Source organism: Toxorhynchites rutilus, chromosome 1 (genome assembly GCF_029784135.1).
Source record: "Toxorhynchites rutilus septentrionalis strain SRP chromosome 1, ASM2978413v1, whole genome shotgun sequence".
Lineage (NCBI taxonomy): Eukaryota > Metazoa > Arthropoda > Insecta > Diptera > Culicidae > Toxorhynchites > Toxorhynchites rutilus.
Genome location: NC_073744.1, coordinates 192,678,790 through 192,701,208, shown reverse-complemented (window position 1 = coordinate 192,701,208; position 22,419 = coordinate 192,678,790). Strand labels below are relative to the sequence as shown.

General features: G+C 29.4%; 1 protein-coding gene across 1 annotated transcript in view; it reads left to right on the top strand.

Annotated features, from left to right (window-relative positions):
* Nucleotides 1-22,419, top strand: part of LOC129762698 (uncharacterized) — a 363,476-nt gene that overhangs the window by 28,580 nt on the left and 312,477 nt on the right. The window contains exon 2 of the mRNA XM_055761201.1: nucleotides 17,975-18,023. The gene's annotated coding sequence lies outside the window, so the exon portion shown is untranslated. The remainder of the gene's footprint in view (nucleotides 1-17,974; nucleotides 18,024-22,419) is intronic.

Sequence of the window (22,419 nt, the reverse complement as noted above, 5' to 3'; positions counted from 1 at the left end):
CAATAAAAAGTTTGTTCACATAATACCCTTTTGACATGTTACTCTAGATTTAAAAGCAAAAATGTAAAGAAAGAAATCAAATAGTTAAAAAAAACAAATTGATAATTTAATTTAAATAATTCGTACGTTTCCGGCTTTAGAAAAGTGAAGAAACGGTTGGCTTTCAAGATTGAAATACCACACAGTATCCTATATTTTCCATACATTTTTCATCCGTGTAACTCGCCGATTTTCTCTGCAAGATGAATGTCATCACGTGTCGCAACGGGTCATAAATCCAAAACCGTAATCCATCGGAAGCGGTGCAACAGATTGGAATCATTCTTCGACCCGAGATCCAAGTTACGGTCGACCGCCGCTGCCGCCGCCCCCAGCCACACACGCTGGCGCTCCCCCTCCCACGCAAGGTTCCTCCGAAGATGAATGACTTCATACCGGTGTGTGTGTGTGTGTGTGTGTGTGTGTGTCTGTGTGTGCGGGTGTGCATTTGTGGACGAGATTGAATCGTTAAATATCGGGCACGAAGAACAACAATTCCGCTCAGCCGGCGTCAAATTGATTCTTATTCTTTGGGCGCTCCTTCGCTCCTTCTAGAGACTGCCAGATCAAGAGGGTTTGAAACGGTTCCGCAATACATTCCTTGTCACACGTCGTCACATCACTTTAAGTTAATATCCGTGTGTGTGTGTGTTTCACTTTTGCTTTCCCACATATCAGCGGAGAGGACAGTCACCCATTGAAAGTGAAAATAAATGAGAGCAGTAGCGGCAAAATAAAACACAGTGATGCACCTTATTTGAATTTATAATGGCGCAAAACATCGTGCGAACCTTGGCTTGGTTGGTGGGTGAAGTGGGAGGGAGTTGAGCTTTGATATGTACGAGGCTTTCGTTCGCAGGTTTGAAAGGTACGCGTGGAGAAACCGAGATTCACATGTTCTTCGCGTGCCTGAAACCTTGAGCCGTGGAAGATAATTTACACTGAAGCATGCAATCTAATCCCAGCGAGAATGAAGTAGATGTAATTAAAATCCTTTCCCGTTTTATTACGTGAGTATAATTTTCTAGCTCCTCGGGAACACCTTCTGGTATGATGGAAATGGAATTACAATTGTGTCATTCTCAATCCAATACGCTTGTTTCTAAGTTTCGGAGGTATGCAGACACATTCGGGTAATAAAACGGTCTTAAATTGTTTTGCTTCAAGTATTTCAAAATGACAACATACACACAGACGTGAAACCTCGCGTAAATCTAAGAAACTGCTCGGCGGAATGATTGACAGTTTAACCTTCGCCAGGCGGATTCCTCCCATTGCGATCCACATTCGTGATCGCAGCTTGAGCCAAGAAAGCAGAAAATTACAATTCATTAACCGCCCTCGGTTTTACTGGCGGACAAAAAGTAAACAAAACGCAAATACCAGCCAGACACACTCCCATGGGTGGCTAAACGCGTGCATCTCCATGACTTCGGGCTGCGATCGATGTCTACTTTCACACGAACTCGAGTATGCAAACGAAGATGACGGCCAAACGCCCTGTCATTGGTCGCGATCACCTCCGATGATCGGCTTCGCGTGGTCACGCTGTCTTTGAGGGGTAAAATCGATTCGGATCAATGAGTGCATTTGCATTTTGCATTCGCGATGACGACAACGTTAAAAAAATTAATATCACAACAAAACTTGACAAACTTTCATCGAACGTCTCTGCCACTGTTTTTTTTTTCTTGCTCCAACTATACGTATTCCCACCTTAATATTACCTTGCCGCTGAGATCAGGTTTAGTAAAGTTCAAATCATCACAAAAGCGCGGATTCCACAACCGAAAATACCGAGATCATAGCTCTGAAATAGACAAATCGAGAGCGCGCTCACGCGCTTCGTACAAGCTAATTAATTAATCATTCACAAAACTATGAAAAGTTTCGTTTGTGCGAAAACCCGATGGGAAGCAGATATCTGTTTTCACTTTCGCCTTTTCACCGAGCCTCGTGTCAGTGCAGGAGGGATGCGGCGTGTGAACGTCGTTTATAATTGCTAAGGTCTGTGGCACAATAAACAAGTGTCTCGAGACAACTGGATGTTTTAATTAGCGGAGTGAGCTCCGAAAACTGGTGGAAGCCGTTGTTTGAACCGATGAGCGCGCATTGCATAATGGTGAAATCCACTTTATTCGCATCAATTAGCTAGTCGAAGATTACCAAGTGTCATAAAATGCCGATTTGATCACTTGATCTTTGTTGATTGTGTAATTTTCGGTCCGTGACTACGGTTATCCATATTTCATCAGTCTGTTGCGGTCAGTTTCTGGCCCATTCTGGCAGAACAGATCCATGATTCGTCATCTATTCCAGTCTCATACACATCTTTTGAAGTAGGGGATGTGGGGGCAAAGTGTTCACCCTAAGGAATATGCCCATTTTCTGTCTCCGCATACCACTACAATCCCCGTTTTTCGAAGCATATTGAAGCTCAACTTATTGTTGTTCAAGATAACAAGTTGATGAATTGAACATTTTTTAGTGTGGGGGTAAAGTGGTCGCTCGCAATTATCCTGCTAAATGGGATTGATTAATTCTAGACAAATGAAGAAGAGGTGTGATAACTTCTAATTGCTACTTGCCAAATTATTCTCTAGCTTTTAGTATATTATTATATTCAATCACAATGAAACCGTTTAATTTTTTAAACGGTTTTTAATCATTTTTTTATCACTTTTTTCTTAAATTGACATGAATTATTGAGTTTTGCAATTCACGATTTTAAGTTTTTGAGTTTTAATGTTTTCGAGCTTTTACATTTTTTAAGGTTTTTAATTTTAGGTTCTTGAATTTTTGAACATTTGAATATTTAGGTTTCAGAATTTTCAGCTTTCTAATTTTTGAGCTCTGAATTGTTATTTTTATCAGATTTTGAATTTTCTATGTTTCGAATTCCAGAGCTTTTGTTGTTTTTTGTAGGTACAAAATTTTTAAATTCATTTTTGAGCTTTCAAATCCCTGAGCTTATTAGTTTTGAGCTTTTGACTTAGATTTTTGTTGTTCTAGCCCCCAGACTTTTGAGCTTTTTTTTTTGAGCTTTTGAATATTCGACCTTTCAAATTTTTTAGCTTCTAAAGTTTTGAGTTTTCTAATTTTTCGTGGTTTTTTATTTTTAATTTTTTGAAGCTTTTGAACATTTGTACAATATCTTTGAGCTTCAAATTTTTAAGTATTAACATGTACGAGCTTTCAAATTTTTGGGCTTTTCAATTTCGGAACTCAAAAATTTTCAAACTTTTGAATTTTCGATGTTTTTAAATTTTGAGATTGTGAATTTGTGAGTTTCCGATTTTTTTTCCTTCTATTTTGTTTTGCTCCTGACTATTTGAGCTTTTGAATTTTTTTATAATTTTTGAATAACTTAATTTAAAAAATATTCGAGCAATTAAATTTTTGATCTATTATATTTGTTAACGCGTTACGTAATTTATGGAACTATTACTGCTCGAAATCATTGTTATCGATATTGTATCGCCGGATGTTTCAATAATTGCCTGTGTAGTAGTTTTCCCGCATTACTATAAAAAGCCAAACTGCACAATAGTCGATCTCTTAGTGGTGAATAAATTCGCATACGCATCACACCGAATATCGTAGTACATACTTATACTCGGCGGAGCAATAAAGCTAAGTATTTTCGCAACGCTAATCTAGAGTACTTATTTCCTATTTCGCAAAACCCGAAGAATCGCGGTTACAATATTTCTGAGCGTTTGAACTTTTAGTTTTGGATTTTGGCGTTTAGTGTGGGGTAACGTGGTTCCTCGCAATTATCCTGCTGAATGGAATTGATTAATCTTAGACTAATGAAGAAGAGGTGTGATAACTGCTAACTGCTACTTGCCTAATCATTTTCTAGCTTTTAGTATATTATTATGTTTAATCACAATGAAACCGTTTAACTTACAAAGTTTTTTTACTTATTTTTTTATCACTTAAATTTTTGAAGTTGACATGAATTATTGAGTTCTTCAATTCACGATTTTAAGTTTTTGAGTTTTAATGTTTTCGAGCTTTTACATTTTTTTAAGGATTTTAATTTTAGCTTCTTGAATTTTTGAACATTTGAATATTTAATTTGAATAATTTGAATATTTTTGAACTTTCGAATTGTTTTTTTTTCAGATTTTTAATTTTCAAGCTTTCGAATTCTAGAGCTTTTGTTGTTTTTTTGTAGGTACAATTTTTTTAAATTAATTTTTAAGCTTTTGAGTCCCTGAGCTTATTAGTTTTGAGCTTTTGACTTAGATTTGTGTTGATCTGTTCGCCTCTGCATTCGACCATTCAAAATTTTTAGCTTTTAAAGTTTCGAGTTTTATAATTTTTCGTGGTTTTATATTTGAAATTTTTTGAAGCTTTTGAACATTTCTACAATATCTTTGAGCTTCCAAATTTTTAAGTATTAAAATGTACGAGCTTTCGAATTTCGGAACTCAAACATTTTCAAATTTTAGTGTGGAGTAAAGAGGTCCCTCGCAATTATCCTGCTAAATGAGATTGATTAATCCTAGACTAATGAAGAAGAGGTGTGATAACTTCTAATTGCTACTTGCCTAATTATTTTCTAGCTTTTAGTATATTATTATGTTTAATCACAATGAAACCGTTTGACTTAAAACGTTTTTTCACTCATTTTTTATCGCTATTTTATCACTATTTCGGAACTCGAAAATTTTCAAACTTTTAAATTTTCGAGGTTTTCAAATTTTAAGATTGTGAATTTGTGAGTTTCCGAATTTGTGACCATCTATTTTGTTTTGCTCCTGACTATTTAAGCTTTTAAATTTTTTATAATTTTTGAACAAGTTAATTTCAAAAATTTTCGAGCAATTACATTTTTTATCTACTAAATTTTTGAGCGTTTGAACTTTTAGTTTTGGAATGTTCGAGCTTTTTTTTCTTAGATTTTGAAATTTAAAGCTTTTGAATATTCGATATCTTCTACGTTTGAACTTTCAAATTCTCGAGTTTTTGAATTTTCGAGCTTTCAAAAGTTTTAGATTTTCAAACTATTTGAATTTCTGAAATTTGAATTTCAAATTTTTCAGCTTCCTGAGTTTCGAGTTTTATAATTTTTCGTGGTTTTATATGTGAATTTTTTTAAGGGTTTTGAACATTTGTACAATGTCTTTGAGCTTCCAAAATTTTAAGTATTAACATGTTCGAGTTTTCGAATTTTGGGGCTTTTGAATTTTCTAGCTATTAAATTTCGGAACTCAAAAATATTCAAACTTTTAAATTTTCGAGGTTTTCAAGTTTTGAGATTGGGAATTTGTGAGTTTCCGAATTTGTTACCTTCTATTTTGTTTTGCTCCTGACTATTTAAGCTATTGAATTTTTTTATAATTTTTTTATAATTTTTGAACAACTTAATTTAAAAAAATATTCGAGCAATTAAATTTTTGATCTATTAAATTTTTGAGCGTTTGAATTTTTAGTTTTGGAATGTTCGAGCTTTTTTGTTTTAGATTTTGAGATTTCAAGCCTCAAGCGAAATCGATGTTTGAACTTCTGAATTTCCTAGTTTGTGGAATTTTTAGCCTTCAAATTCTCGAGTTTTTGAATTTTAGAGCTTTCAAAAGTTTTAGATTTTTAAACTATTTGAATTTTTGATCGTGCAAATTTTCAAGCTTTTTATTTCTGGACTTCCGATTTTTTCGGTCTTTTGAATCTTCGACCTTTTGAATTTTTGAGCTTTCCTTGAAATTTCTAGTTTTTGTTTTTTTTTGTATTTTTGTATTTTCCTTTTTAATTTTTGAGTTTGGATTTTCGACTTTTAGAATATTTTGAGCTTTCGAATTTTTGAGATTTTGGAATTCGGAGCTTTGATTTTTCGGGCTTCTAAATTTCTAAGCTTTTAAAATTCTGGGCTTTGGTTTTTTTTTTCTAACTTTTTGAGATTTTGAATTGTTTAAATCGGATTTATTCAATATTTTGATTATATCATTTTGGATTTTGAACCTTTAGACTTTTTGACCATTTGATTTTTGAATTTTGAATTTTTTGGCTTCTAAATTTTTGAGTAACATATTGAGTTTTCGAGCTTCTGAATTTTTGACCTTTTGAATATTTGAACTTGTGACATTTGGAGGTTTTAACTTCATGAACTTTAAAATTTTCAAGCAAAAGCTTAACTTTTTGAGCTTCTAAATTTGATGAGTTCTTGAATTGTTGGGCTTTTAATTTTTTTTTTAGTTTTTATTCTTTTCAATTTGCAAACTTTTTATTTTTTTTAGTTTTAGACTTTTCAGTTGTTTTGGAGTTTTATATTTTTTGCATTTTTAAAATTCAAAGTTTTGAATTTTCGAATTTTCCATTTATTTAATTGAGTTCTTAAGCATTTTTATTTCCGATTTTTTTTAGATTTGGAACATTCTATTCCTCAATTTTTAATTTTTTGAATTTTCGAACTTCTCGAGCTGAATTTTTGAGCTAATTGTTCGTGGTTTTATATTTTAAATGTTTATAAATTTTGAACAACTTAAGTTTAAAAATATTCGAGCAATTAAATTTTTGATCTATTAAGTTTTCGAGCGTTTCAATTTTTTAGTTTTGGAACGTTCGAGCTTTTTTGTTTCAGATTTTGAGATTTCAAGCTTCAAGCGAAATGATTTTTCGGGCTTCTAAATTTCTAAGCTTTTAAAATTATGGGCTTTTGTTTTTTTTTCTAACTTTTTGAGATTTTGAATTGTTTAAATCGGATTTTTTCAATATTTTGATTATATCATTTTGGATTTTGAACCTTTAGACTTTTTGACCATTTGATATTTTTGAATTTTTGGTTTCTAAATTTTTGAGTTACATATTGAGTATTTGAGCTTCTGAATTTTTGACCTTTTGAATATTTGAGCTTGTGACATTTGGAGGTTTTAATATCATGAACTTTAAAAATTTCAAGCAAAAGAATAACTTTTTGAGCTTCTAAATTTGATGAGTTCTTGGATTGTTGGGCTTTTGAATTTATGATTTTTTTTAGTTTTTATTAAAACTTCTGATTTTTATTTCTAACTTCTGATTTTTTTGAGTTTTAGATTTTTCAGTTTTGGAGTTTTAGATTTTTTGCATTTTTAAAATTCAAGGTTTTGAATTTTCGAATTTTTCATTATTTTAGTTCTAAAACTTTTGAGCTTTTAAGCATTTTTATTTTCAATTTTTTGGAATTTGAAACAATCTGCTTCTCAATTTTTGATTTTTTGAATTTTCGAGCTTCTCGAGTTGAATTTTTGAGATTTTGATGTTTTAACAGAAAAGTTCAAAAATTTGAACTTTTCTGATTTTAGCTTCCAAATTTTTGAGCTTGTGAATTCGTGAGGTTTTGAATTTCTAGAGGTTTTGATTGTTTGAGCTAATGAATTTTTTCAAAGAAATAATTAAAACTTTTTTTTGAGTATTTAATTGTTCGAGCTCTTTAAATTTTTAGCTTATGATTTTTAAGCTTTTCTTAAACGCTGAGCTTCAAATTTTCAGTCATTCCAAACCTATGCCAAACCTATGTAATGGTTCTCAGATTTTCGTGAAAAGTGGCAATTTTGTTCTTTATCGCAAAACATTAGACTGGTTTTTTTCTATTTCTTCATTAGGGTGCCAATTTCCAATTTTGGGTGGTCCGAAAAATTATCTTTTTTCCCTTTTTTTCGAAAATTCATAACTTTTGAACTACTACACCGATTCCAATGATCAACATATCAAATTCAAGGCAATAAACTTCTTCTTTCAAAAAAATATTATATTATATCATAGTTGCCAACAAATTGGATCTTGTTTTTACTATTATTGTATTTGTTTTTCATAGTTTTCATGGTCTCGGGACCAAGGGCACTATGTTTTGTTTTTATGTAAAGCTGAGGATTAATGGATTTATGCATTTTTTTAAATTTTTGAGCTTTTGAATTTTGGAGCATTTGAATACTTAAGCTTTGGAAATTTTGAGATTTTGAATTTTCTGAATTTTATTTTTTAAGCTTTAAAGTTTTCGAGTTTTGAATTTAAGAATTCTTGATTTCATTGGCTGATAAATCTTCGGGCTTTTCAATTTTTGAGCTTTTGAATTTTCAAACATTATTATTTTCGAGTTTTTCGGATTTGCAAACTTTGTTTTTTTTCTGAATATTTTAATGTTTTGAAATTCTTGAGCCAATCAATTTTTGAACTTTCTGTTTTTAGACATTTTAAATTTTTGATCTTTCCAATTTTCGAGGTTTTGAATTTTCAGCTTTCAAACTTTTTTCAAATGAATTTTTGAGCTTCTGAATTTTAAATTTTTTGAATTTTTGATTTTCCAAGTACTGTAATTTTTGAGCCTCAGAATTTTTAAGCTTTTGAATTTCTGAGTTTTTAAAATTTGCACATTTTTGTACTTTTAAATTTCTGAACCTTGGATTGTTTGGGTTTTGTAATTTTGGACCATTTATCAACATTTGAGCTTTCGAATTTTTGAGCCCATTATCTTAAAATCTTTAAATTATCTTATCATTATCATTTTCGATCTTTTAAATGTTACTTACAGAAAATCCTATTTTTTCGTTCAACATTGTGTCGTTATTAAGGTTAGTGCTAAGAAGGCCGAATGAAAGGAGAAGACCATCAAAATCGAAAGAAATCATCACAAATATTTATCCAAGTTCCACTCACCTTTGTACGGAAGCTTTGGCAATATAGCTCTGATTGCGTAAACAGCAAGCAATGATTAAATATTATTTTTAACGTACAGTTTTTGGTTCATAGCATCGACACCAGATATTTCCCCCTTTCTCTCGAGACACAGCTTCCGGTAGGGAGCAAACACTGTTGTGTCTACACACTAATTAAATTCAGTCCTTTCAGTGTTCATGCTGGAATCGGAGACATGCAGAGTCTCCCATATGATCCTTGCTACAAACTGCCGCTTCCTGTTTGTCAAAAGGACGAAGAGCCCCGATTGGCACCAGCAGGGAAAACATCTCCACTCTATCCGTGTTCTCTGGATACGAACACAACGCACAAAAGACCACACAACAGCAACCACTCCGGGACCGGGAAATTAATTGAACTATGTAACATCTTTTGAGCCGAGACAGACAGTCGGAGCGGTCGGAGGGTCCTTCTCTTGTGTTCTCGTTTTTCCGATTGCTATGCCACAGGGGACCTGCTCCTCCTACCACCCAAGGACGCATGCTTCTTCCGCCGCTATCATTCGTATCGTCAAACACTTGACAGCGGAGAGCAGCGGGGTCAGACAATTCCCAACACGAAATGTTGTTTGCATTGTGTACATTGTAATTCGTCTGTACCCATTATAAACCTCTTCCGCAGTGAGATCGGTGTGTGAATCCTTGAGCACAAGCAGCAGTAACACGTGTGGAATGGAAGTGAGCGAGCGTTTGGTTAAATTGGGGTGAAATTGGGTAACTGCTAAGTGCTCTCTCCCGCTCGGGAGGTAACCCCATTTGGATATCAAGGCAATAATCACATCGGGAAATGATAGCAAAAGCCCCGTGGCTTCCTGATTCGGTTGGTTGCAGAAGACTAAACAGAGCGCTTACGTCGCGTCCATCGCGGACATCGACGCAAACAATGCACTCTTTTCGCCGCGATGAAATTCCAACGTTGTTTTTGTAACATACGGACACATCAGGTGTAAACAAACGGACAGACACAGGTGTTGAATCCAGCGGAACGATAACAACCGCGCGTTCGTTTGCTGCCAGCAGCAGCCTTGGTTACGCAAAATCACACACAAAAACGTCGGACTGCCGATTAGATTGGAGTGCGAGAAGCATCCTCCCGCGACTTGGCAGCAGTAAACAGCGAAAGCGTAACGTTGGGCGCATATTTCCCCGTTCATTGCTAAGATATCCAATTTGCTTGCGCGGGTAGTCACCGGACCCAAAACCTCATTTTTTGTACTCCTCCTCCAACACAACAACAAGGAAATCATCATCATCATCATGCGAGTCATCGACGCGTGCCGCGTGCCGTGCGCATGTTTCGCTTGTTTTCCTGGCCGAATCCAGTTTCCTGGTGCGTTGTCGGCCATCGCAGGGGGGTGGCCATTAATACGTACCACTTTGGCGGGCCGTAAAACACCGCAATAAATAACTGAGCGGTTGTTGGCTTTTTGCGAAGGCGGCGGTGGCGACGGAGGCGGCAGTGCACTCCGAAAGAGGCGTTAACCGTTTCCAAACGGCACTTAGTAGGAGCTCGGAGCCTCATTAGAAATTTAAACATTATGTTTATCGGCGCAGTTTGGGGGCTTCTGAAAAACAGGTCCCGCAAAAATGTTAATAACGAGACAACAATAAAAGAGAAACTGTGGTTAACGGAGAAAATGATAGTTTAATATTTTGGTGGGTGTCGCAGACTTAGTTTGCATTGATGGTGGGATTCACCAAAGAGAACTTGACAAATTTAAAATTCGCTATTTTAAATTAATTCCCATTGTCTCAAAAGTTCAATCGTTTGGAAGCTTGACCTTTCGCCAAAGTAACCTATGCAAATGAGAGAGATCAACTGGCGCAATCGTGAGATATTTCTTCGAGTATTTTCAAAAGTGACTTATATTTCGTTCATTAGTTCAATTCGACGAAGAAAAAAAAATCTAAACTAATAAATTACAAAATACCAAATAACTAAATTACTAAATAACCGAATAACAAAATAACAAAATAACAAAATAACAAAATAACAAAATAACAAAATAACAAAATAACAAAATAACAAAATAACAAAATAACAAAATAACAAAATAACAAAATAACAAAATAACAAAATAACAAAATAACAAAATAACAAAATAACAAAATAACAAAATAACAAAATAACAAAATAACAAAATAACAAAATAACAAAATAACAAAATAACAAAATAACAAAATAACAAAATAACAAAATAACAAAATAACAAAATAACAAAATAACAAAATAACAAAATAACAAAATAACATAATAAAAAAATAAAAAAATAACTAAATAACAAAATAACAAAATAACAAAATAACAAAATTACAAAATAACAAAATAACAAAATAACAAAATAACAAAATAACAAAATAACAAAATAACAAAATAACAAAATAACAAAATAACAAAATAACAAAATAACAAAATAACAAAATAACAAAATAACAAAATAACAAAATAACAAAATAACAAAATAACAAAATAACAAAATAACAAAATAACAAAATAACAAAATAACAAAATAACAAAATAACAAAATAACAAAATAACAAAATAACAAAATAACAAAATAACAAAATAACAAAATAACAAAATAACAAAATAACAAAATAACAAAATAACAAAATAACAAAATAACAAAATAACAAAATAACAAAATAACAAAATAACAAAATAACAAAATAACAAAATAACAAAATAACAAAATAACAAAATAACAAAATAACAAAATAACAAAATAACAAAATAACAAAATAACAAAATAACAAAATAACAAAATAACAAAATAACTAAATAACTAAATAACAAAATAACAAAATAACTAAATAACTAAATAACAAAATAACTAAATAACTAAATAACTAAATAACTAAATAACTAAATAACTAAATAACTAAATAACTAAATAACTAAATAACTAAATAACTAAATAACTAAATAACTAAATAACTAAATAACTAAATAACTAAATAACTAAATAACTAAATAACTAAATAACTAAATAACTAAATAACTAAATAACTAAATAACTAAATAACTAAATAACTAAATAACTAAATAACTAAATAACTAAATAACTAAATAACTAAATTACTAAATAACTAAATAACTAAATTACTAAATTACTAAATTACTAAATTACTAAATTACTAAATTACTAAATAACTAAATAACTAAATAACTAAATAACTAAATTACTAAATTACTAAATTACTAAATTACTAAATTACTAAATTACTAAATAACTAAATTACTAAATTACTAAATTGCAAAATTACTAAATTACTAAATTACTAAATTACTAAATTACTAAATTACTAAATTACTAAATTACTAAATTACTAAATTACTAAATTACTAAATTACTAAATCACTAAATTACTAAATTAATAAATTACTAAATTACTAAAAAATTGAGAAAAAGTATTTGAAAATTTAAGAAATCAGGTCAGGACTAAAAAGCACGAGCATGCAGATACGTGTATTTCCGAAAACTCAACAAGTTCTGAAATTCCAAAATTCGTAAACTTCAAAGTTTTCCATTTTTCCAAATTTTCCAAAAGTACGAAAGCTTGAAAATTGAAAACCTAAAAATCGAAAATGAAAATGAAAGCTCTTTGATTCAACAGATCAAAAGTTCAAAAATTGAGTAGATTAGATTAGAGGCTCTGAAATTTCAAAGCTTGAGAACCTTGAATTTCAAAAATTTAAAAGATTAAACATTTGAAAGCTCAAAAAATAAAAGGCTCAAGAATTCCAAGCCTCAGAATATGAAAGCTCGGAAATTTGATTAAAAATTTAAATGCTAAAAAATATGAGATTTTTGAGATTAAATTTAAGAAAATGCAAAACTACGAAAGTGTGACAATTCGAAAGCTCCTGAATTTCGAAGTTCGAAAATTTCAACGCTTAAAAGCTCAAAGTTTCTAAAATTTAAAAACCCTAAAAATTCAAAACCCCAAAGAAGCTGAAAATTCAGGAATTCAAATTTTAAAGAGCTCAAGAATGACAAGGCTCGAAAATGTAAAATCAATGATTATAAAAATCATGAACTCAAAACCTCTGAAATTCAAATGCTCAAAAATGTAAAAGATCGGAAATTCAAAGGGCTCCAAAAGCCCAAATGTTTAAAAAAAAGTTCAAAAATTACCAAACTCGAAAATTGGACAGCTTGAGCTCAAGAACTCGAAAGCTCAAAAATTGAAAATTCGGCAGATTGAAAATTACAAAGCTCAGAAATGTAAAAACACAAAAATGCTTCCAGAATGTTCAAATTCTAAATTTCAGAAGCCCAAAAGTTTATGGGCTCAAAATTTTGGAAACTCATAAATTCGAAGGCTAAAAAATAACACAGCTCGAAAATTCGTAAACTATATTTTAAAAATTTCAGTAATTCAAAAGCTCGGAAGTTCAAACGCTCAAACACTTATAAGCTCAGAAATTTAAAAATTCGAAAACCCAAAAATTGTGAATTTAAAAACTCAAACATTCAGAAGATCCAAAAATTGTTAACTAAAAAAATTTAAAAATCCTCAATACAAAAGCTAAGATTTCGGAGGCTCAAAAATTTGAAAGATCAAAGTGTTCCAAACGACAAGAATTCAAGAATTTGAGATTTTGAATGTTAGATCTTTAAATTTTTGAGCTATCAAAATTTTGGTGCTTTTGATTTTTAGAGATCTCGAATCTTGAACTTCTGACGTTTAAAATTTTTTTGAACTTTAAATGTAGGAGCTTTTGAATTTCTGAGCTTTAAATTGTTGACCTTTTAAATTATTGAGGTTCAAAAGCTTATGAGCTTATGAACCTTTTGAGTTTTTGAGCTTTTAAATTTAGATCGATTAAATTTTTCAGCTCTTGAAATTTCGAGTATTTCAGATTTTGAGCTCTTCATTTTTTTCCAAATCAAGAGTTTTTTGAGCTTTTTTTAGCCTAAAAATTTCAAGCTTTTCAATTTTCAAACTTTGATTCATTACGCTTCTAAACTTTTGAACTATAGAATTTCTTGCTTTCAAATAATTTTGATCTTCAAAAAGCACAAAAATTGAAAATTCAAAGTTCAAAAAAACTTAAAAAAATGAAACGTCAGAAATTCAAGAGCTCAATATTGAAAAAGTCTCTGAAAACCAAAAGCTCCAAAGTTTTAATAGATCACAAATCTAAAGGTCTAACATTCAAAAATTCAAACAATCATAAATTCATAAATTTAAAAAAGTAAACATAAATCAATAGCTTATGAATGTAAAAGCGGAAAAAATCAGTAGCTCCAAGGTAAAAAGCCTCAAAAATTCATAGGTTCGCACAACGCACAACCTCAAGAATTTAAATGCTCAAGAATTTGAAAGCTATAAATTCACTCGAAAATTAAGGAACTTACAAAAAAAATAGAAACAAATAATTGGTAAATTATTGAAAGCTAAATAAATGAAAAACTTAATATACGCGGCTCTGAAATTTTTAACCTCAATTATTTTAGAGTCTCAAAAATTCAAAACCTCAAAAATTTTAAATCTCAAAAATTTTGAAAGTAAATTATTCAAAAGTAAAAAAATAGTTTTCAAATTTCAAGAGTAAAATATTTAAAAGCTCAAAAAATTAAAAATCAAAACGTTCAAAAGATAAAAAATTCAAGAGGTCGAAAATTCACAAAATCCAAAATTAAAAAGTTACTGAACTGAAATACTAAAAAGCTAGAAATCGGAAGCATTGAAATATAAAATTCTAATATTCAAAAGCATTCAAAATCTCAAAAAATTCAAAAGCTCAAAGTTTACAAGGCTCAACAGTCAAAAGCCTAAAATCTAGGTCTAGGTCAAAAATTCCAAATTTCAAAAATTCAAAAATGTAAAAGCTCAGGAATTCAAAGCTAAAAAATCTAAATATTTCAAAATTCTGAATCTAAAAAATCCACAAGCTCGAAAATTTAGGAACTAAAAAAATTAAAAGATCGAAAGTTAAAAAATCTAAAACAAAAAGGCTCAAGGAGCTAAACATTGTACTACTTGAATTTAAATTTAATTATGTTTGTAAATTTTGAAATTAAAAATTCAAAATAAAAACTCTAACATTAAAAAAAAATTTCAAGAAAACGAAACTTCAAAATTTATATGCACAAAAATTTAAATAGTAAAAATACGAAAGCAAAAAATTCAAAAAATTTATAGCTTGTAAATTTTTACGTTAAAAAATTTCATGGGTCAAAAAACCAAAAGCTCAGAAATTCAAAGGATTAAGAAGTTAAAAGCTCAAAGATTTGAAGATTTTGAAATTAAAAAAGGTAAGATTTCATAAAAAGAAACTTCAAATTTCAAATTTCAAAAGCTTTAAAATTTCAAATCTCCAGATCGAAGATTCAAAAACTTCTGATTCTATTTGCTCAAAAATGTCAACGATCATTCAACATTGAAATGTTCGAAAGATAAATAAAATCAAAAACTCAATGCAAAGAACTTATGCTTATGCTTTATGCTCGAAAATGCAAAAGCCCAAAAATCCAAAAACATAAAAATAACGTTCAAAAATTGAAAAGCTTCAAAAATTATAGATGTCAAAAAATTACAAAAATCGAAATTACAAAGCTCAAGAACTGGAAAGCTTAATAATTTAAAGGTTAAAAAATTTTAAAGCGCATAAATTTAAAAACCCAACCTAATCAAACCTAAACAAAATCAAAAGACCAAACACAAAGCACAAAAAAATCGAAGATTAAAAAATCTGAAAACTCAAAATCAAAAATTAAAAAGCTCGAAAATTTGAAACACAATTGATCAAAAATTATAAATCTCAACAATTGAAATGCTTAAATATTCGGGAACAAAAAAAGTGAGAAGTTAAAAAATTACAAAGCTTAAAATTTCGCAATCTCAAAATTCTCACAGCTCACAAATTCAAAAGGTCAAAAATTCAGAAACTCAAAAGCTTCAAACTCTACAGGCTTCAAAATTCTTAGACTCAGACTTTCAAGATTTTTGAAATTTGAAGGCTCAACAATTCAAAAGCTTTAAAAATTTATAAATTTCAAACCTCGAAAATAAAAAAGCTCGAGAATCGAAAATAAATCTCAAAAACCAGACAGCTCAAAAATTTATAAACTCAACAGTTCTACAATTTCAAAATTTCAAAAAAACTAACAATTTCTAAAGCGCTGAAAAATTCGAAAGAATCAAAAATCGAAAGTTCGAAAAACTCTACAATTTAAATGCACGATGATTTTAGGGCTCTGAGAATGAAAATCTCAAAAATTTAAAAAATTTGAAACAAGCTTAGAAATTTAAGAGCTCAAATTTCAAAACGCCCAAAAATTACGAAAAATTAAAATTTTGGGAACTCAAAAGCTTAACATTTCAAAGCTCCAAAACTTCGAAACTCGAAAATTTAATAGCTTCAAAATAGCTCAACTCAAAATTTCATTTAAAAAAATGGTTGCTATATAATTCAAAAGATTAAAACTCGCTAAAATATTCAAATGCTCAAGGATGTCAAAAGCTTTCAAATTCAAAAGCTCGAAAATTTTGCAGCTCAAAGTTTTGGTAGCATGAAAATAAAAAAAAGTCAAAAGTCAAAAGCTCATGAATTCGAAAACTCAAAAATTTAATAAAAAAAATCATGCAGCTATAAGTTTAATAGGACAAAAATGAAGTATCATGAAGCTTATGGTTTCTTGAGTATATGGGGTATATGGGGAAAACGAAAAGAACAACAACTTTTTCATAAAAATATAGTTATTCCCCATTGAAAGAGGGTAATTTCTATACAATGTGTTGCCAAAACATTCCAAAACCGACCGCTAGGAGCGCTACAATAAAATATTTGTGTTCAGATTTTAATTAATCGAACTTTCGCATAATTTGTAATTCATTCAATGATCAAACATCAATTTATGGACTTTTTTGTTCCGTGCGTCTTTTTACCAGTCATTGTGTCGTAACATCCCTTCCATCTAACCACTCAGAAAAATTCAGCCTCGTGATTAAGTGATTCTTCCCCTCGCACAGAGAGCAACTTTTAATTGGAGACCCAGGGGTCGATCAATTAGGTATCAATATCATCACCCCTGCTACTCGCTCGGGGCATTCCGATTCCTCCGATACCTCCACCACTGACCTACATGTGTCATTTCTCGAACATCACTTGTTACGGTCCCCCTCCTCGCCCCTCCGTTTGACCACTATCGATCGAAAACTTCCTCTTCTCGAAAAGTCACTGAGGAGTGAGGCGGGGTAAGGGGCCTTGATTATCTGTGTCGGAAAGTTTAATCGTTGCTAAACGGAAAGCAAGGTTATCTTAGCTATCTCGCAGTTGATGAACCATGGGAGGATGGATAAAGGGGGGCTACTTTGGTTTCAATTACCGCTAAATCGACTCTTTTGATGATGGTGATGATGATGTGAATACATTGTCGATAAGAGCTACTCTGAAGAAAGTCTTCAGTTCGGGTTTGAGGCCGGTTCACTTGAGCTTCTGTTTAGGCAAATTGGGTTTAATTCGATGTGTTTGCAAAAGAACTTTCGTGTACCGTTCCATCATCGATTGGGATGTCATAAAGTTCGGATTCCGTTGCAAAGTGCGGGCGAATAAAAGCAAACTAACCGCATCTCCTCCGCGTTGAGCGGATAATCCAGCGTTAACCCTTCAGAGCTACGAACAAACAATCACCGATTGGCTACCCTTCACCGGTAGAGCGAGACTTCGCCGAAGACGGAAATCATCCATCGGAGCGTAAACCCCGCCACCATCAGAAGAAGTGGTGCTACCTTGAATCGTCGTGGCCCGCACTCATTGTTTGTGGCCAAAGGTGGGGCAGTAGTGGCGACTGCGGGACGCAGTTCCGTCAAATCGGATTGTTAAAATTGCTAATCGTTGCCCCCCTGCTGGGCGGGGAGACGGCATCATCTTGAAGTGCTGATCTGGCCTTCGCGTGATTTACTCGCGAGTACCGAAAGCACGCGCTCACCGGAACTGATTTATACCGGGTACTTTTGTTGTTGTTGTCTGTTATGGTTTTTTTTCTGAGTGTTTTTGATGGGTGTTATGGGAGGAGGAATGTTTTTCTTTCCAGAGGCTGTCTAAATTGGATAATTGAGCTTGTTTTTTCTTGTTCGGATATTGTGACATGTTTTTCGAAGGCAAAAGTGTTTTGAATTTCCGCTCAATTATTCGGCCGCATTGAATTTGTCGCCAAGTTCAAGATTCCAAATCACCTTCAACTACATTAAACCATTGAAACTTCTTTTTTCACAGTCTGTCATTCGTATTTTTCTTTTTTTTTCAGTTCATAATGGAATAGACTTGGAGAACAACCAAAATACAACCGGCAACAGGTATGTGAAAAAGGGTCAAAATCTTTAAATATTTGATTATTATCACTCTTCAAAGTGTCATGTACAATCTTCGCTCATTTGACATACTAACACTCCCACCCTCACATTTTGAGAGAGCGAGAGCAAGCGTGTGTGCGATAATCTGTGTCTAATTTAATTCCGTTTTAAGCATCGGCATCGCACCGTTTCGAGATGCGAGAAACAATGCCGCGTCGAAGACGCGGAGATGAAGAGATAAATTATCCTGATTAACTGCGATGAGTTGGAGCGAGAAATTGCTGCGCTTGTTGGCAGTAAATGCGCGACCTTTTCGCTTCGATTGCACCGCGAACTCCGATCATCGTCGCTGGTTGTTAATTTGGGAACGCGTGGAGTAATTAATTGATATTAGTGGTGCTTAGTTGTAGGCTAGTTTTTCTTTGTGAACTTTTTTGTATGGATAACATTATTGCCTTCTGGGTGTTCAAACATCGATAGAAAAAAAAAATCGAAGAACCAAAGCTTTCCCAACATTGACAAATTATGTTGGCATTGTGTCTATCGATTTGCATCTTTGCTGGGTTTTTCGATGTTTGCTTCTTTTTGGCTGGGTTTTTTGAGAAGTGTTGTTTTCAATTGTTTGTTTCTTCAATCAATAAAGTTTCTGAAAATTTTAATTTTAATTTTTTTTTAACTTTCACCTTTTTTAAAACTTTTCTGAATGTATTGTTTTTTTTTTAAATTCTTTTTCTTTTTATTTTATTTATTTTTGAATATTTGAATCCATTTCTTCATTATCGTGAATGTTCGACCTTTTTTTTAAAATTTCTCTAATTTTCGATTTTGTTTTTGAATTTTATAAATTTCTAAAACTATCAGATTATATTTTATTTTTTAAAATTACATTTTATTTGAATATTTTTTAAATTTTATATTTTTTTTAGTTTTCCGATTTTTTCTTAATTTTGTAAACTTTTTAAATTTTCTGGATTTTTTTTCATTTTTTTCCTATTATAAATTTTTATAGTTTACTTAACTTAAAATAAAAAAATAACATTTTTACAAATTCTTTTTTTCTTTAATCTACTGAATTTGAATTCCCAAAACTTCGAAACATTTCTAAATTTGGACGATTTCATTTTTTTTTACTTCAAATTTTTCTGAATGTTTCATCTAAATTTTTTAGAAGTTTTTGGGTTTTCTGATTTTTTCTGAAACTTTGTGAACTTCCTAAGTTTTTTGAATTTGTTAAATTAAATGTTAAATGTTTAAAACATTTAAAATTCTACAAATGAAAAACATGAAATTCTTCTAAATTTTCCTAATTTTATAATTTTTAAAAATTCTCTTAATTAAAAAAAATCGATTTTTTTTTTACTTTTGAAAATTTACTAATTAAAAAAAATGAAATAAGAATTTCTCTATTTTGAATTTCCGAGATTACAAAATTACTGCCGTTTGTTATCTTTAGAATTTTATTCAATCAATGAATTTTGCTAAGTTTTTTATATGTTTAAGTTTTCCAATTAGTATTAAAACTTTCGATTTTTTAGTTTGAATCGTTAAATATTTGATTCATTTTAAATTTATAAATCTGTGATTTTTTTTAATTTTTTATTTTTAAATGAATAACTTTTATTTTTTTATTTTTCAAATATTGAAATCCCCGTATTTTTTAATTTTTGTTTTCTTGAATTTTCAAATTATTATCAGCTATTTTTTTTTAATTTATTGCTTTTTTCTAAACTCCTTTTTTCAAAACGATTTTGTGATTTTTATTAATTTTTTTGAAAATCGATAATTTTGATTGTTTTTTTTTTACATTTCTGCCTTTTTTCATTTTCATAAATTTTCTCAAATTATCTGAATTTTCTTATTTTTTGAGTTAAATGATTTGTTTTTTTATTTTTAAATTTCATAATTTTTAGATTTTTTTCAAATTTTCAAAACTATTGAAGTTAATTTACTTAACTTTCTATTTTTTATGAATTTTTAATCCAAATTTCGTGAATTCTAGAAATCTGGCAATTTTTCGAAGTTTTTGCAAACATTCTTCATTTTTAAAATTTCTCGAATTTTCCTTTTTTTCTAATATTTAATTCTTTGAATTCCATTTTGTTTTTAATTTTTCAAATATTGGAACCCTGAAATTTCTTATTGTTTCCTGATTTGTGATTTCTATTTTTCTTATTTTTTCTAATTTCATGTTTTAAAAAAAAAAAATAAAAATTTTGTTGATTTAAAAACATTAATTTACTTCTTAAATTATCAAAATTTCCTAATTTTCTAAATTTTTTTTATTGTTTTGGCATTTTTCGAACATTCCAAATTGTCCGAATTTCCTATATTTTTTCACCTTTTTTAAAACTTTTCTGAATGTATTGTTTTTTTTTTTAAATTCTTTTTCTTTTTATTTTATTTATTTTTGAATATTTGAATCCATTTCTTCATTATCGTGAATGTTCGACCTTTTTTTAAAATTTCTCTAATTTTCGATTTTGTTTTTGAATTTTATAAATTTCTAAAACTATCAGATTATATTTAATTTTTTAAAATTACATTTTATTTTAATATTTTTTAAATTTTATAATTTTTTTAGTTTTCCGATTTTTTCTTAATTTTGTAAACTTTTTAAATTTTCTGGATTTTTTTTCATTTTTTTTCCTATTATAAATTTTTATAGTTTACTTAACTTAAAATAAAAAAATACCATTTTTACAAATTCTTGTTTTTTCTTTAATCTACTGAATTTGAATTCCCAAAACTTCGAAACATTTCTAAATTTGGACGATTTCATTTTTTTTTACTTCAAATTTTTCTGAATGTTTCATCTAAATTTTTTAGAAGTTTTTGGGTTTTCTGATTTTTTCTGAAACTTTGTGAACTTCCTAAGTTTTTTGAATTTGTTAAATTAAATGTTAAATGTTTAAAAGATTTAAAATTCTACAAATGAAAAACATGAAATTCTTCTCAATTTTCCTAATTTTATAATTTTTAAAAATTCTCTTAATTAAAAAAAATCAAATTTTTTTTTACTTTTGGAAATTTACTAATTAAAAAAAATGAAATAAGAATTTCTCTATTTTGAATTTCCGAGTTTACAAAATTACTGCCGTTTGTTATCTTTAGAATTTTATTCAATCAATGAATTTTCCTAAGTTTTTTATATGTTTAAGTTTTCCAATTAGTATTAAAACTTTAGATTTTTTAGTTTGAATCGTTAAATATTTGATTCATTTTAAATTTATAAATCTGTGATTTTTTTAAATTTTTTATTTTTAAATGAATAACTTTTATTTTTTTTATTTTTCAAATATTGAAATCCCCGTATTTTTTAATTTTTGTTTTCTTGAATTTTCAAATTATTATCAGCTATTTTTTTTAATTTATTGCTTTTTTCTAAACTCCTTTTTTCAAAACGATTTTGTGATTTTTATTAATTTTTTTGAAAATCGATAATTTTGATTGTTTTTTTTTACATTTCTGCCTTTTTTCATTTTCATAAATTTTCTCAAATTATCTGAATTTTCTTATTTTTTGAGTTAAATGATTTGTTTTTTTATTTTTAAATTTCATAATTTTTAGATTTTTTTCAAATTTTCAAAACTATTGAAGTTAATTTACTTAACTTTCTATTTTTTATGAATTTTTAATCCAAATTTCGTGAATTCTAGAAATCTGGCAATTTTTCGAAGTTTTTGCAAACATTCTTCATTTTTAAAATTTCTCGAATTTTCCTTTTTTTCTAATATTTAATTCTTTGAATTCCATTTTGTTTTTAATTTTTCAAATATTGGAACCCTGAAATTTCTTATTGTTTCCTGATTTCGTGATTTCTATTTTTCTTATTTTTTCTAATTTCATGTTTTTTAAAAAAAAAATAAAAATTTTGTTGATTTAAAAACATTAATTTACTTCTTAAATTATCAAAATTTCCTAATTTTCTAAATTTTTTTTATTGTTTTGGCATTTTTCGAACATTCCAAATTGTCCGAATTTCCTATATTTTTTTAATTTCCCCTGTTTTCTTCTATTTTGAATTCTTTGAATTTTCTTAGTGTACCATGTTTATATTTGAGAACATTTAAAATGTATTTAAAATGTTTAAAATGTTTTGAGTTTTGAGAATTTGATAAATTTGAAGTTTGAAAAAAAATATTTTAGCGTATTTTCTCTTTTTTTATTTCTTCAAATTAATTTTTTTTGCGTTTTTTTCTTTATTTTCTGAACTCCAATCTTTCTAAAATTATCCAAATTTTTTTAAATTCTATGATTTTGAATTTCCGAGTTTGAAATATTACTGCCATTTGTTTTTTTATAACTTTATCAAATTTATGAATTTTCTATATTTAAGTTTTTTATATGTTTAAGTTTTCTAATTTTTTAATACTTTCGATTTTTCAGTTTGTATCGTTAA